The sequence below is a fragment of the Macrobrachium rosenbergii genome, chromosome 16, assembly GCF_040412425.1.
Source record: "Macrobrachium rosenbergii isolate ZJJX-2024 chromosome 16, ASM4041242v1, whole genome shotgun sequence".
Classification (NCBI taxonomy): domain Eukaryota; kingdom Metazoa; phylum Arthropoda; class Malacostraca; order Decapoda; family Palaemonidae; genus Macrobrachium; species Macrobrachium rosenbergii.
This window is the reverse complement of record NC_089756.1, coordinates 48318319-48334422: the sequence shown is the minus strand read 5'-3', so window position 1 is coordinate 48334422 and position 16104 is coordinate 48318319. Positions and strand designations below refer to the sequence as shown.

The window sequence follows — 16104 nt, the reverse complement described above, 5'->3', positions numbered from 1 at the left end:
GTTTACAAATGATGGGTAAATAAATCAAGCGAGAAATAAAAGGGCAGGAAATGGTTTTTCAAAAGTATTTATGTTGGTTATTTAAATACATTACCATTATAATTGTAATTAATACATATAACTCTTTAGAATTAAAATACTTATTTGAAATATTCCTTCAACCGTTTTATTTTATAAACTTTAGACTCTCAGCTGAATAAACTCTCGTCTAAATAGACCGATTCAATCAAGGGAACAGTAGTCTAGCGTCATAAATCGAAATTATTAATTAAATTAAAGGTAAGATTGTGGACGCAGCGAACAAAGTTTTGAAAGATTACAGACAAACTTGCTTGGGAAAATTGTTGACGTGTGTGAATTCATGGATTTGTTAATGACTTGATTGCAAAGAATTAGTGTAGGCCTATGGCAAGTTGAGGTCTCTTGTAGTCCTAACGTATTGTAAGAGTTGTTACATTGCTTATCGGGAAAAGATCACAGAGTTTGGAATGGTATGATATTAATTTCGTCTTCAGTTTTGCCAAACTATAAGGTTGTGACATAGGCCTAAACCAAAGCTCACTAAACCTAACCTAACCTAACCTAGGACGCAGGGCCCTTAGTTGACTAGGCTAGGGGTTGGTGCTGGGCATCACCCTCCCCTCCTAGAACATCTTAACCCCCAACTAATATAACTTAGGTCAACGAGGTTTAACCAGTGCATGGTGTCACTTTACAGACGTTCAGTAAATCTTGCCTTAGACAGAATCAGAATTTGCAGAAGTATCGATATTAGATTGCATCCTTGTATTTCTCTTTGTGATTTTTCTCCACCCAGAAGCTTAGGTTTTCCACAATGGTCCCTCTTAATTATAGGATATATAAGAAGAATCCAGTATCTAAAACTAAGCCTACTAAACTGCTACCAAAATAAACAATGGAAACATTAAAAAAATATTTTAAAAAATTAGAAAAATCACGTTATCAACTCAAGCATCAGAAATGGATTTTAAGTAAAAATTCCCTAAGTGCTTGATAAACCTTACCTTAATCAGAATTGGAACTTGAAGTAACATGGGGTTGTTAGAATATATCTGTGTATTATCCCTGTATTTCTCCCCTCCCAAAAACTGTTTCCCACTGTGGTCCTCGTTAATTGTAAGATATAAGGTGTTCCAGAGTCTTTGAATTATTAATTTGTTATTGAAATAAATTGCAAAAATGTTTAAAACACTTGAAAAAATCAGATCTGCCAAAATAATCCAGGGAATGAGGGTCACAATCTCATAGGGGGTTAGTGCTGTCAGTTTACCTCAAAGGGTTTTCTGTAAGCACTGCTAAAGGTTGTTTACAGTGTTCTTTCAGGCCCTAGCTGCACCCAATTTTGAGTCTTCAGCTTACCTCTAACCTGCTGCCTTTCTTCAGTCTGTATGTCTAACCACTTAAACTCTCTTTTCACTTTCTAAATCACCGAATGGCTGAAAGTGCCCTAGTGCTTGGGGTTGTGTCATGAATAATTGGCTCTTTTATTCTAAGGTTCATCACTTAGTTCGTCACTTAGGTCGAATTTTGTTAAACAGGCATTGCTTGCAACCAGTTTTTATTAAAGTAACTTACCCAGTAATTACATTGCTGTAATTTTCTATTTGATGGCAGTTTGAATTTTCAGAATTTGCAGCAATACTCTTCTTCTTTCATCCAAGTCAGTGACTAGGCCCCTGCCCATATTCTGGGAAGGAGAGAACAACCCTTGAAAAGTGTTTCAATTTGTTTTCTGCCATCCTAGAGCTCATACAGTTGTAGGAATGCAGCTTGGTTTTTAGAATTGTCTTTTTAGCTTCCCGTTTCGGTGAAGTATTCTGAATTGTTTGCCTTCGGCACTAGTTTTTGTGGTTTAACAACTGATTTTGACTTTTTATAACTGATTTTGACTTGTCTGAATTTGAATACTGTTTGTGAGTTTTGTATTGGCCGGCTTTTTCTCTTGGCGAGATTTGTCAATCAATGTTTTTCAGTAGTTTGGTAGTTCCTCTTGAGAATTGCTGGTAGGCTTTTTATTTCCTTAGTGTTCTCCGGGAATATTTTCACAGTGGATATTAACCTTTGTAATTTTTGTCTAGTTTTTGATTATGTCAGACTCTAGTTCATCCAGTTTTCGGTATTGCAGCAAAGGCTGCAATACCAGGTTGACTAAAGCTTCATATGACGCTCATACCATTTGTTCTTCTTGCAGAGGTCAGGTATGTTCTATTAATCTAACGTGTGACGAGTGTGTAGGTTGGGATGGGAAGACGTGGAAGACCTTAGCTTCTCATCTCTCTAAGCTAGAAAGAGTTACAAAGAGGAAAGTGACCGCTAAAGCTGATAGTAAAGGTTTTGATAGTAGCTCTACTCCCAAACTGGTGAGTATGGATGTACCCATTGTTACCCCTCCTGTTTCAAATGTGTCTTTTGCACTAAGCCCTCCTTCCCTTCCCTCATGTGGCACCCACACCCCGGAACCAGATCGTTTCGCCAGTCTTGAGAGCAAATTTGACCAGAAGTTTGGTAAGTACAGTGACACAATTTGGTGAATCAGTGTGCTTCTTGATGAATAAATTCAGTGATAAAAGTGCCAGTGAAGTGATTGTGGAGGAAGTGGCTACCTGTCCCGCCGACTCTCCCAGGCAAAGGTCACTGCCAGACTCCCCTAAACCTGGTAGGAGGTATACTGGAGGCCCAAGGGAGGTTGGTGGGAGCTATTCATGGGTATTTGCCCCCCTCTGTCAAGCCTGTTGTGTCTCAGGCTGCGACAGAAGGCCACTGGAGAGACATCTTCAGACGTCCACTGTCTCCCCTCAAGCCCAGGAGCTCCTAGCCTAGATTTGAGGCGCCAGTGGTGTTTCTTGAAGTATCGCCCCTTAAAGAGGCATTCTTCTGCTTGAGAACAATCTCCTGGCCCCTGCAAAAGGCTTAAAGAGCCTCTCCAAAGCCCTCAAGCATCTTGCAGCTTCTGGGATAGCTCTGAGTGGCTACCTTCGGCACAACTGTCGCCTGGCCACCAGTATCTGGCGCCCAGGCGCCATATTTTTTCGTCGAAGCGTCCAATGACACCCAAGCACCCAGTAGTGCCCAAGCATCGTTTGGCTCCCGAACTTCTGTTATCCCATGAGCACCCATCGACTAGGCACCCAGCTCCACCTGTCCGCTCGGCACCAACTCCCTCTCATCAAGTCTCTTCAATTGCAAACAAGGAGTTAGACCCTTCACTAGAACCAATTCAGCACCAGCTGAATAGCATTTTAGATCTGTTGAAGAAACCCCTTCCACTGGAGACTCCCTCGGACCATTCGGCTTTGCAGTTGTCATCAGAAGAAGAGGAGTCAGTGCAAGATTCCTCTCCGTCAGCGTATGTTGTCCTCCTGAAGTTTTTTGTTGTGGCATATCTGACTATTTCTCTCTCACTGCTCCTGCGGTGCTACAGTCAACCTTTTTAATGAATAACCCATCCGAATACTCCCGACTCCCATGGATGGTTTTATCTTTGTCTACCAGGAAAGCTCTGGAAGATGTAGACCTTTGGCTTTAGGAGAAGAGTATTCAAGGGAAATCCTTTTTCTGCATTCCCCCTTCGTACCTGTCTAAGAGCCAGTACCAGTCTTACTCTACCGGAGAAGCTCCCTCTCTGGGCTTGGCTGCCTCCTCCCAGGGGGACTTCTCTGCGCTAATAGACTCCACACGCAGATCCGCTTTTGCTTCTGCTCAAGTGATGTTTTCCGGGACAGAAATTGATCACTTTTTAAAGAATCTCTTCAAGACCTTAGAAGTGCATAGCTTCCTTGAGTGGTTGGTTGGAGCCCTGGCCGAGAAGATACAGGCTTTTCCTCACTCTCCGAAGTTTGTTCTGCAAGTCAGCCCCCCTCGAAAGTGAGTTACTTGTCCTGTCCACTGTGTCCCAGTGGGAGCAAGACTTCTTCATTTTTGGAGCAGGTGGAAGACCAGGATGTAGAGCCGTGGGTACTAAAGGTCTTAAAAGAGGGCTATGCAATCCCGTTCAGGGAGAAACCTCCCTTAGTAACCTCTCCCATTAGCTTAATGGCCTACTCAGTAGGCTCGGTGAGGTTTTTGGCCCTGTCTCGGGGAGTTTCAGCTCTGCTCGAGAAGCAAGCCGTGGAGGTGATCAAAGATATAGGCACAGAGGGGTTATACAACCGCCTCTTCATAGTTCCCAAGTCATCGGGAGGATGGAGACCTGTCCTGGATGTCATTGCTCTAAACTTCTTTGTTCAAACAACGAAGTTTAGAATGGAAACAAACCAGTTGGTCTCGTCAGCCATCCATGATTGACACGCAGGATGCGTACTTCCACATTCCAGTTCACCCGGAGTCCAGGAAGTATCTGAGGTTTGTGTTCCAGGACAGAGTCTTCCAGTTTCGGGCACTGTGCTTCGACCTTTCCACGGCCCCTCAAGTTTATCTGGCGAAATGGTTACATCTTGATGGCTGGCTCCTATGCTCCCCCTCGAGATCTTAGTTCACGGAGGCCCTTCAGAAGACACTTCGACTTGCTCAAGAACTGGGACTATTTATAAATTTCAAGAAATCTCAATTAGTCCCAAGTCAGTCAATTCTATATTTGGGGATAGTGATACATTCTCTGAATTTTCGGGCTTTTCTGTCCCAACAAAGGATTCAGAATTGTCTCGGAAAACTTCAAGATTTCATATTTCGCCCATCCTGCTCAGCCAACGCATGGATGAGTCTTCTGGGAACCCTTTCTTTCATCAAAAAGTTTGTTCCATTGGGCGGGTTGCTCACCAGAGTGTTGCAGTTTTACCTCAAGGCCAACTGGCGCAGGAAGGTTTTCCTGGACTCGTTTGTCTTCAGCATCACCCCCGAAATCATAGAGAACCTTCAGTGGTAGCTGGTGAAGGACAGATTTGCGAGAGGGAAGTCTCTGTCTCCAATGAACCTGACCTAATGTTGTACTCAGACACTTCATATCTGGGTTGGGGGCCCCTTCTCAATGGCATGGAGGTTTCAGGAACGTGGTCTCCAACCAAAAGGAACCTTCACATCAGTGTGAAAGAATTAGAGGCAATTCATCTAGCCCTTCAGTATTTGTTCCAACACAATATACAAACCCTCGGTCCTTTACATTAGGGATTACTTTCAGGCGTAGACTGGAAACGGCCGTTGAACTTCAAACAAGGTGGTTAGGCAGTTAATTACTGTCCGGAAGGCGGGAGTACCGCCTGCCCGGGTGTAAACATTCCAATTTGCTTTCGGCCGTCGTAGCGCTCGGACGTTGTTCTTCGTTGCTCTCTGCCTGACAGCTATACTTCTACTTTTTGGTGGGAAATTCCTTCTTTTTTTCATTAGCAATGGAGAAATCATCTAAATCCTCCTATCCCCAGTGTGTGTGTCCCGAGGTAGGAGGTAAGAAATGCAATTCCTTTAGATCTCGAGTCGACGTAGACCCACATGCCCTCTGTACATCTTGCAGGGGATGGGTGTGTTCACGCGACGATCCCTGTAGTGAGTGTTGTTCGTGATCCTCTGAGCAATGGGGCAAGTTCGAAGGGAGGAGACGTTACCGTTGTAAGCCTACCAAGGAGTCGTCCGAGGGAAATATGCCCCTGACGACTCCATTGGTGGCGAATGTGTCGGGCTCGTTTCTCCCTCCCGGCGAACTTCCCCTGCTTGCTCCCTCTCCCTCGGGTGACGACTCCCCCTCCCCTTCCTCTTACGTTTCATCGTTTGTGGAAGGGCGCGGGGAAGACTTGGACCGCGACATCCTCTCTGAAGTCTCTTCCCGTTCCAGAGGGGAGTTTTTTCCTCCGGAGCTAGTAGAGGCTTCGTGTACTGACCCGACTTTTGCTTCAGGTCCCAGATTGGATAGCCAGACACCGATACCAAGTTCATCCTGGCTGCACCTGGGCCTACCTGGCTCGTCCTTGGAGGGATTGGCTCCCCTTCCCCCCGCTCCAGTCACGACCCACTCGGCAACGACAGTCACTACTACATCCGTCACCATTTCGAGGTTTTCCCAGATGCCGGTGTCAATTGCATCGCATCTGGACACCCAAGTGTCGGCATCACCTGCGGTGCAACACGCTGTTCCGCTGCCTCCCGGCTTCCTGGCTCCTTTCACGCGTGCTGGCCCCGCTTACATGGTGACGTCATCATACCCTTATGTGACTGTCGCTGCCCCTGTTGCTGACCCTGGCCTGTCTACGACTGCTGTTCCTCGTCTGACTTTCCAGCCCGGCCCTTCGTCTGTTCCCGTCCCCACCCTGTCGACCCTGGCATGGCCCGACTTGAATCTCCACGCGGGAGGGGCGGTGCCTGCATTCCTGGCCCCGCCCACTTTTGTTCCTGGCCGACGCGCGGCTCTCTCTACCCAGGCAAATGCTGGCTCGAGCTCTGCGGTCTCTGCCCGGGATGTGCCTTCTGCTGCAGCCCCTCCTGCTGTTCCTGAGTCTGCGGCCTCGCTTTCCTGGCTTGGGGACTTGACGGCATTCCTGAAGCAGATGGTGAAGAAGAAGAAGAAGAAGAAGAGGTCTAGGAAGGTGTCGTCGTCTTCATCTTCATCTTCGTCATCATCGTCGTCTTCGTCTGCTGCTTCTTCCGCTTCTCCTTCCGAGGCTTCGCAGCCGAAGAAGAAGTCTGCCTCTCCCCCAAGAAATCTCGCACCGAGACTTCTAAGGGTCTGCCTCCTTCCACAGGGAAGGCAGTGGGATCTCTCGTCGGCTCTTCCCGATCCTCGAATCAGGGAACCGCTGCCCCGGCCTCCGGGCCAGGGGCACCAGGAGCCAAGGGCGTGCAGACTAAGGTCGGCACTCCCCCCGCCGCGCCTAAGAAACTTCCTGCATCTAAGGCCAGCGAGTCTGCGTCGGACACTTGTTCGCCAGTTGCTCCGAGTACCCGGGTCCCCAAGGAGACCCGGGTACCCCAGTCTGATACGGGAGAAACTTCTCGCCGTGCAGACCAGGGCGTGGGGCGAGAGAAATAGCTGGGGCATGCAGGTGCTCCGTCTCTTCCTGCTGGCACTCCTTCAGGTGCCAAGTCAGGTTCCCGGGATAGTGCTTCAGCCCCACGGGGCCGAACGCAAGGAGAGGTAGGGAAGAAATCCCCTACTTGGTCTTCCCGAGAGGCTCCGGCCTCAAAGAAGACTGGGGCGCGTCCAGAGGACAGCGCAAGCTCGCGCCAGTCAGCCGCGCGTTTGACTCCTCCCAGCCCCCGGCCACGTCTGCGCGGCCAGCCTGGCTCGGGGGAGGTGAGTGCGCGGCTCGGCTCTCGCGAGCCGCTCCGCTCTCCTCGGGAGATTGCTTCACCTGGGCTGAAGCAGTCTCCTTGACCCGGGGGCTCGTCATCACCGCGGGTTGGTGACCGCTCTCGGCCCACTGCGTCTGCTGGTTCTGCCAGTAAAGCCAGTGGGAGCACCCAATCTTCCTTGCCTGTCCCCTCCGCCCCTTCGGTTTCTTCCAGGGGGCGCGAGTCGGAGAGAAGGAGCTCTGGGGAGGTTCTCCTCAGAGTTCTACTGCGTGGGGGTACGCACCTGGCTCGGTTCTTGGCTCAACCAGGTCCTACGCCCGCGCAGTTCAGGAAGATCCACTGGTGGGGTCTGCCGAGGTTCTCCCTCCTGCGGGGAGAGTAGTTCGGGAGGACCGCACTCTGGAAGGACTCGAGGGTCCTCTGCCCCAGGATGCGGACACCCCCGAAATACAGAGGACTTTTGCGGAGGTTACCGCGCGGATTCGTCAGCACAATGACCTCGGGGAAGGGACCACGGCCTCGTCTGTGGATTGTCCGTCGCGCCTCGAATCCTTCTGGGGACCCAAGAAGGAACCCAAGGCTTCGGTAGGGCTGCCGTGGTCCACGCTTGCCGAGGGGGTACTCGACCAGGTGAACAGTCTTGTGTCTGGGCAAGACAGTTCGCTTCGTTTGAGCCGCTCGGACAAGCTTCTTCCTCCTCCTCTGCCTCGTCAGAAGCGTTTCTACGCTCCAGTGGAAGGGGCGTTGCTGACCAAACAGGTTGACCCAGACCTGACTCGTTTGGATCCAGGTCTGTCGTTGCAGCAATTGACTGCAGAGAGCATATCCCTCTCTCAGCAAGAAGCTGCAACCCTGGAAGCCACCGCCATGGCGGCCTTCCAAGCAGTCTCCTGGCTCGATCTGTGGTCATTCACAGTATCGAAGGTAGCTGCTTCCTCAGGCGCTATTGTACCTGGGGAGGACTCCGCCTTTGGGAGAATATGCCAGTCGGGGGGTAGGGCTATTTCCTACCTCGCCCACCAGACTGTAAACCTGTGGGCGAACCTTGTGCTAAAGCGAAGGGATGCCGTTCTCTCTCGCTTTGCCAGGTCCGTAGGTCCCGAGTCAGCTATCGCCCTTCGGAACGGACCGTTGCTGGGTTCCTCCTCTCTTCCCTAGAGAGTTGGTGGACGCCGCGGTGGACAAGCGCCATGCCGATGACAGCGACCGGCTTGTTTACCAGGCAGTGGCCAAGACCTCCGGGTCTTTGCACCCCACTGCGGCCAGGTCTTCGGGCCAGGCTGGCACTTCCTCAGCCCCTAAGAAGTCCCAGTCTTCGAAGGGGTTCCGAGGAAACACCCAGCCTTCTTCTGCCTCGAGAAGGAGGGGTCCCTCCCGCCCTTTTCAGCCCACTTTCCAAGCCGGTAAAGGGGGCAAGGGTAAGAAGAAGAAGGGAAAACGCTAGGGGCAGCGTTCCCCCCCCAAAAGCTGCCGAAGGTGGGGGGGATTGCCTGTCGAGCCATTGGGCAACTTGGCAGCGACACGGAGCCGAGACCTGGATAGTGGATGTCCTTCGGGAGGGATATCTACTACCCTTCGAGTCTTGGCCTCCCCTCACCTACTCTCTGGTCCATTTCCAAACATATCTTCCAGGTTCGTCGAAGGACATCGCACTACAGCAAGAAGTGCAAGCCATGCTGAGCAAGGGTGCTGTAGAAGTCGTGTCGGACCAGTCTCCAGGCTTTTACAGCCGCGTCTTTCTCGTAGAGAAAGCCTCAGGGGGATGGAGACCGGTCATAGACCTCTCTCCCTTGAAGCGTTTCGTTCGCCAGACTCGGTCCACGATGGAAACAGCGCAAACTGTGCTGGCCTCCATCAGGGAGAACGACTTCATGCTTACAGTGGACTTGAAGGATGCGTATTTCCAGATACCCATCCATCCGTCCTCTCGCAAGTACCTCCGCTTTGTCCTCGGGGAGTCGGTCTTCCAATTCAGGGCACCTTGCTTCGGGCTCTCGACCGCTCCCCAGGTGTTCACGAGAGTATTCTCTCTCGTGTCAGCTTGGGCCCACTCGCACGGGATACGTCTTATGAGGTATCTCGACGAATGGCTAGTCCTGGCGAGCTCTCGCTCGCAGTTGCTACAGGACAGGGATCGTCTCCTCGAGTGTTGCCGGGATCTAGGGATCTTGGTAAATCTGGAGAAGTCAGATCTCACCCCCAAGCAGAGGACAAAGTACCTGGGCATGCTGATAGATACGGTGGCAGCGAAAGTCTTTCCCTCGGACTCTTGTATCAGCAAGTTCAGGCAGGCAGCACAGCTGTTCCTGTCACGGCAGGAGCAACCAGCTCGGCAATGGCAAGTCGTCATCGGTCACCTGTCGTCTTTGGAGAAACTAGTACCTCATGGACATCTTCACCTGTGGTCTCTCCAGTGGAGACTAAAGGAGTATTGGTCCCAGTCCCAAGACCCCCAGTCCTTCCTCATCCCTCTTTCCGAGGAGGTGAGAAAGGACCTTCACTGGTGGTTAGACGACAGGAACCTCTTGATAGGAGTATCCTTGCATACTCCCCCCCTCCGACATGCTTCTGTTCTCGGACGATCGACCGAGGGATGGGGCGCACACCTGGAGGAGTTGCTGACTTCGGGAGTGTGGCACCGAGACGACGAGCACCTTCATCAACATCCTAGAACTCAAGGCGGCCTTCCTGGCCCTCCAAGAGTTCCGGGATCAAGTGATGGGACACTCCGTGGTACTGATGAGCGACAATACCACGGTAGTGGCATACGTCAACAAGCAGGGGGGACTGGTGTCCCACCAGCTTCATCAGTTGACGATGCAGGTGCACGAGTGGGCCGTGGCTTACTCGGTAGAGCTGTCAGCCAGGTACATTCCAGGCAAGAGGAACGTCGTGGCAGACAAGCTCAGCCACCAGAGCCAGGTGGTAGGGACCGAATGGTCCCTCCATCAGGAAGTAGCGGAAAGGCTGTTCGACCTGTGGGGGCGTCCAGCCATCGATCTGTTCGCCACCCGGCACAACAGAAAGCTCCAGGCCTTCTGTTCCGTCGTGCTGGACCCATGGTGCCGCTGCGGAGGATGCGTTCCAACACCCGTGGGACAATCTCGACGCTACGCCTTTCCCCCATTCTGTCTGATTCGCCGAGTGATCAGCCGTGTGATGATCACCCCGAATCTCAGAATGACTCTGGTGGCACCCAAATGGCCCCAGGCCGTTTGGTACCCGGACCTGCTAGCTCTCCTTTCCGAGGCACCGAGAGAGATTCCCCCCTGGCCCAACCTTCTGCGTCAACCTCACGCAGAGCCGTTCCACCTGGCAGTGCATTCCCTGTGTCTTCACGGCTGGAGGTTATCCACCATCTCTTGCGGCGAGAGGCTTTTCGCGCCGGCACAGCAACAGAGATGGCAGGATACCTCAGAAGATCCTCCGCAGCGGTATACCAGGGAAAGTGGTCCGTCCTCTGTGGTTGGTGTCATCGAAGGGGTATCTCTCTGGTCGGAGCTACTGTTCAGCAGGTCGCGGACTTCCTCGTCTTCCTTCGCCGAGAGAAACTTCTCTCCATTTCAGCTGTAAAAGGCTACCGCGCCGCACTCGGCCTAGTCTTACAGCTGAAAGGAGTAGACATCTCCTCCTTCAAGATTTCTCTACTCATTAGAAGCTTCGAACGGTCTTGCCCACACAGGGATCTCAGGCCCCCTGCGTGGGATGTGACTCTCGTCTTAAGGAGGCTGACTCGTGCACTGTATGAGCCTTTACGAGAGTCGTCAGACAGGGATCTGACCCTCAAGACCGTCTTCTTGCTTGCCCTGGCATCGGCGAAGAGAGTTGGCGAGCTTCACGTACTTTTCTTTGATGTTAAACACTCGAGGGGATGGGGATCAGTTACGCTCGATTTCATCCCGGATTTCGTAGCAAAGACTCAGAACCCTTCGGTCCCTGACGCACGGTTCGAGTCCTTCACGATCCCCTCCCTAGAGGACTTTGTAGGTAATGAACCAGACGAGATGCTACTGTGTCCTGTTAGAGTGCTGCGGCGTTATCTGAAGAGGACTCAGCACCTCCGGCCTGAGTGTCGACGACTCTTCGTTAGCACTGGCTCAACCAAGAAAGAAGTGTCCAAGAACACCATCTCTTTCTGGCTTCGTAAGACGATAAGGAGAGCGCACTCTGCTGCAGGAGAAGATGACACCGGTACGCTTCGTCCGAGAGCTCATGAGGTCTGCAGCATTGGTCCGTCCCTCACATTCCGGAAGAATATGTCGGTATCACAGGTGCTGAAGGCGGGTGTGTGGTCCCAACAGACTACCTTCACCTCCTTCTACCTCCGGGATGTTGCACACAAGTCCTTGGACACTTTTTCCTTGGGTCCTGTGGTGGCTGCTCAACAAGTTGTGTAGCTTATCCAGCTCCTCTAACAGGACAGGTTGCATCTCGCCTATGTTGTACGGTTGTGATTGGGAGATTGAATGTTGAGTGACTGGCCTCTCTTCTTTCTCTCCATCCTGGCTCTCTTCCCACAGGCAGGGATCGGACGTGCCCTTACAAGCTGGACCGGGCGATCGAGGCAGGTAAGCACATAACGGGAGCTCCCGTTCTTTTTCCGTTCAGGTTAATAGATCAACCCCACTCCTTCCTCTTGCAAGGGGAGGAAGGAGACCATGACTATGAGACAAACCCAATGCTTGTATTTGCCTTATTGTCATCCGACGTCAAATTCTTCCTAGCCTACTTTGCATGAACTGACTTCTCCTCTTTCATGCAAAGGGACCCAGAAGTCTGACAACTGATCCTGCGTTTCTTACAACCCGATCTTTTGTCAGAGGCAGTTTTTCCCTTCCTCGCTCTCACGACCAGGAAGGGAAGACAAGGTGGTGAACTCCAGTCAGTTCAGAGAGACTTTATCAGATTCCTCCCTCCAATCAGTGAGTCTCCTAATGTAAAGGACCGAGGGTTTGTATATTGTGTCGTAACAAATAACAATTTTTAAAAGTAAATTGTATTTTTCTTAACTATACAAACCCGAGGTCCTTTACACTTTATGCACACCTCATGCCACCCCTCAATCTGTACCTGGGCCGAAAGGCAAATGTTGGGAGTTATCTCCCTTTTTTATGTTCTTTGTTATATGTTTGCATAGATTTTAGTCTTTCTCTTCTTACCTTGGTTTCTTTCGAGGTGTCCTTCAGATCACTTCCATGGATGATGCTATCTTTGTATATTTATTCCTTTTAAGTATTGATATCTCTCAGAAAGGCGTATAGAGACGAGATCGGTAATTTCTTCACTTTAATTAGTACTTAGTATTATAAAGATCAGTACAAAATTAACAAGTTACAATGATAGAAACGAATTACTCTTGAATCAGTCTATATGGGGAACACGGAGGCGAGGGGAGACGTACTCTCCCTTGAAGGACACAGTTCTGACTCTGGTTTCCTCGTCGGTCTCTAACACGTCGAACCCTCAGAAAAACTTGCTATCTGCAATCTCCACCTCCTCCTAGCCTTATTGGAAGGATTAATCAGCAAGGCCTCCCCTTCAAGTAGCTGATTGGAAGGACTGTAGTTGGTGTGATTCAAATCTCTCCTTAGAGGACTTGATGGGAGGTGATCTTAGGAGGGTGTGTGAAAGACCCTCCCACACATAATTGATTGGAGGTTGAAGAAGTACATCACTGACCAACCCCAAATTCCTGGAACTTCCACGGAAACACCTTCCTGAGAAGGCGGGGCTATAGAATCAGCTGTTGTAAGCATTTAGACTGTGCTGACTCATGTTTTGGTTAGCTTCAATCGCGAGGCCATTATTTCCCACTTTTACGACTGTTTTTATGGCTTAAACACGATATACTGCAATGTAAACATCCCGCGTATTGATAACTGACACAACAGCATTTGGCCGTTATCACTGTGTTCTTTGCCTCTCTCTTTATTCTTATTTCTCTCTCCTTCTCTCTCCTAACTTTTTCTCTTTCTATCTCACTCTCTCTCTCTTTCTCTTCTATCTAATTTCCCTATCTATTCTACACCACAACACAAATTGGAATGTTTACATCCGGGCAGGCGGTACTCCCGCCTCCCGGACAGTAGTTAACTGCCTAACCACCTTGTTTGAAGTTCAACGGCCGTTTCCAGCCTACGCCTGAAAGTAATCCCTAATGTAAAGGACCTCGGGTTTGTATAGTTAGGAAAAATACAATTTACTTTTAAAAATTGTTATTTTGCAGTGCAGACTTTCAACAGGATGGTGGCGGTCCACTCGGATAGCATGACAGCCCTGGCCTACACCAGGAACCAAGGAGGGACTCATTCTTTTTTGCTCTACAAAGCAACCAAGGATTTTCTTTTGTGGGCACTAAGGAAAAAGACTCGTGTTGTGACCGGCTTCATCCAGGGCAAAATGAACATCCTTGCGGATGAATTGAGTCGTGGCAGATAGGTTCTACCGACAGAGTGGACACTCAGTCCACAGGTGTGCACTGACCTATGGAAGCTGTGGGGGAAGCCGTCGATAGACCTGTTTGCAACATCGAGGAACCGTTGCCTACCTCTGTATTGTTCTCCTGCTCCAGATCCTCAGGCATGGGCGACAGATGCCATGCTGCAGAATTGGTCGGATCTCAACGTATACGCCTTCCCTCCCTTCAGCATGGTGAGGGAGGTATTGAAGAAGTTCAGCACTCACAGTAGTACGTCGATGACTTTAGTTGCTCCCTTTTGGCCGCATGAGTGGTTTCCGGATCTTCTAAGCCTGCTGACAGATTTCCCAAGACTACTTCCTCATAAGAGAAATCTTTTCAGACAGCTGCATTTTCATAGATTCCATCTAGGGTTATCCACTCTTGCTCTGACAGGCTTCAGACTCTCAGGGAGTTTGTCAGAGCGAAAGGACTTTCAAGGAAGGCTGCAGAGGCTATTGCTAAGTGTAGGCGATGATCTACTGTAGTCTACCAGGCCAAGTGGGCAGTTATTCGGAATTGGTGCCGAGAGCAGAATATCTCCTCTTCTCAGGCATCTGTAGTCCAGATCGCAGATTTTCTGTTATTTCTTAGAACCTTGAAGGGGTTAGCAACATCCACCATCAAGGGTTACAGGGCGATGCTTGACTCCGTTTCAGACATAGAAGAGTGGACCCATCTTTGAATCAAGACATTGGCGACTTGATAAAGTTTTTTAATACTAGTAAACAAGGAAAACATTCTGAAGTCGCTTGGAACTTGGACATTATCCTCAGATGGCTTTCAGGACTGCCGTTTGAACCTTTAGAATCATCCTCGCTTAGGAACCTGATTAAGAAGACTGTTTTTGATGGCCTTAGCTATGGCCAAGAGAGCTAGTGAGCTTCATACTACTGATAAGAGGATAGGCTTTGCTCAAGGTATTGCTGTATATTCATTGACTTTGGGTGTCTTGGCTAAGAATGAGGACCCTGCTAACCCCTGGCCATGTTCTTTTTTGGTCAAGAGCTTGTCTGAGATTCTGGGCCCAACCGATCACGAGAGAGTCCTCTGTCCAGTAAAGGCCTTACAAGAATACCTAGAGAGAACCAAAAGTATTAGAGGTTCCTCCTCAAATCTTTGGTGTTCCATGAAAGACCCCTGTAGTCCATTATCCAAGAATGCATTGACATTATTTTTAAGGTCTGTAATTTCAGGATCACATTCGGGGGTTCATGACGATTTACTGCCCATATGTAAGGTCAAAGCGCATGAAATAAGAGCAGTGTTTGGCCTTCAGACATAATCTGTCTCTCTTTTCAATCTTGCAATCAACATATTGGAGATGCAAGTCAGTTTTCACTCAGTTCTACCTACATGATATCGAAACAGTGTATGAAAAATGCAGTACTCTAGGCCCATTCCTCGCAGCTGGCATGGTATTGGGGAATTAAGGATAGGAAGAATGCCTTCTTTTCCTGTCCACTCTCCTCGAATAAGGATGGTTGCACTTCTTGGGAAGTCTGGTGAACACTGTGTGTTGTGAGTGTCACCAATCTTTGTGTGGTGCAGGTTAAGATTTTATCTGGTCTTTTTTTTTTTTTTTTTTTTTGTACTGCACCCAGGGCAAGGGCATATACACATATTTATTTATGTATCTTCTTGGATTGTAAGCTTTGGCAACCCATGATAGACTCATATGTTGCAAAGCACCTACTTGAATAGAGGCGACTCTTGGCTCTACGGCCACGCCGCTACAGGTCAAGAGGAGCTTCGACTAGAGGCAGTACCTGTCTGCCGCAGCTCCCTCACCAGGTAAGGTTACAACAATCATTTCATGATGCTAGCTAATTTTTCAATTCCAAATTTTTCTCCATATCTGAGTTTTTTTTGGGTAGTAAATGTCCATTCATCCCGCTGCCTTTCAATGTGGGATTCAGCCATGTAATTATTTGGTAAGTTACTTATATAAAAAAGACATTTTTATAATAAAATAGTTTTATATATGTAAGTAACCTACCAAGTAATTACATTGCTATTAGTCCCTACTTTTTGCAGCAGCTTAAGTTTTAAAAATTTCGTGGTAGCGCTCATATTGTCTTGGTGTACTGTAGGTAACAGACACCACCACTTTCGGGGAAGAATAGGTACAACTGGCTCACATATTCAATTCGTTCCTGCCGCCCGTTGACTGAACATCGGTTGCTGGGTAGCTTTGTTTTGATTTGTTTTCACTGGTTGTTTGCGTACATCACTGAAATTGGTGAAGTATATTGTAGTTTTTGGTAGTGCCAATCATCTTTTTCCTGTAATTGTGACAGTATTAGGTACTGTATTGCAGCAAGGGCTGCAAGACGAGACTGACATCTGCTAAGTATGACACTCATTCTATCTGCATCTCTTGTAGAGGGCAAAATTGTTCTCCTGATGTT

At 49.2% G+C, this 16104-nt stretch overlaps 1 long non-coding RNA gene across 2 annotated transcripts in view; it reads left to right on the top strand.

Moving 5' to 3' along the window:
* Positions 1-200: 200 nt before the first annotated feature.
* Positions 201-16104, top strand: part of LOC136847418 (uncharacterized) — a 60151-nt gene continuing 44247 nt past the window's right edge. The window contains exon 1 of one of the 2 annotated variants that reach the window (XR_010855739.1): positions 201-279. This is a non-coding gene — a long non-coding RNA (uncharacterized lncRNA). The remainder of the gene's footprint in view (positions 280-16104) is intronic. The other variant, XR_010855740.1, reaches the window with a different exon arrangement.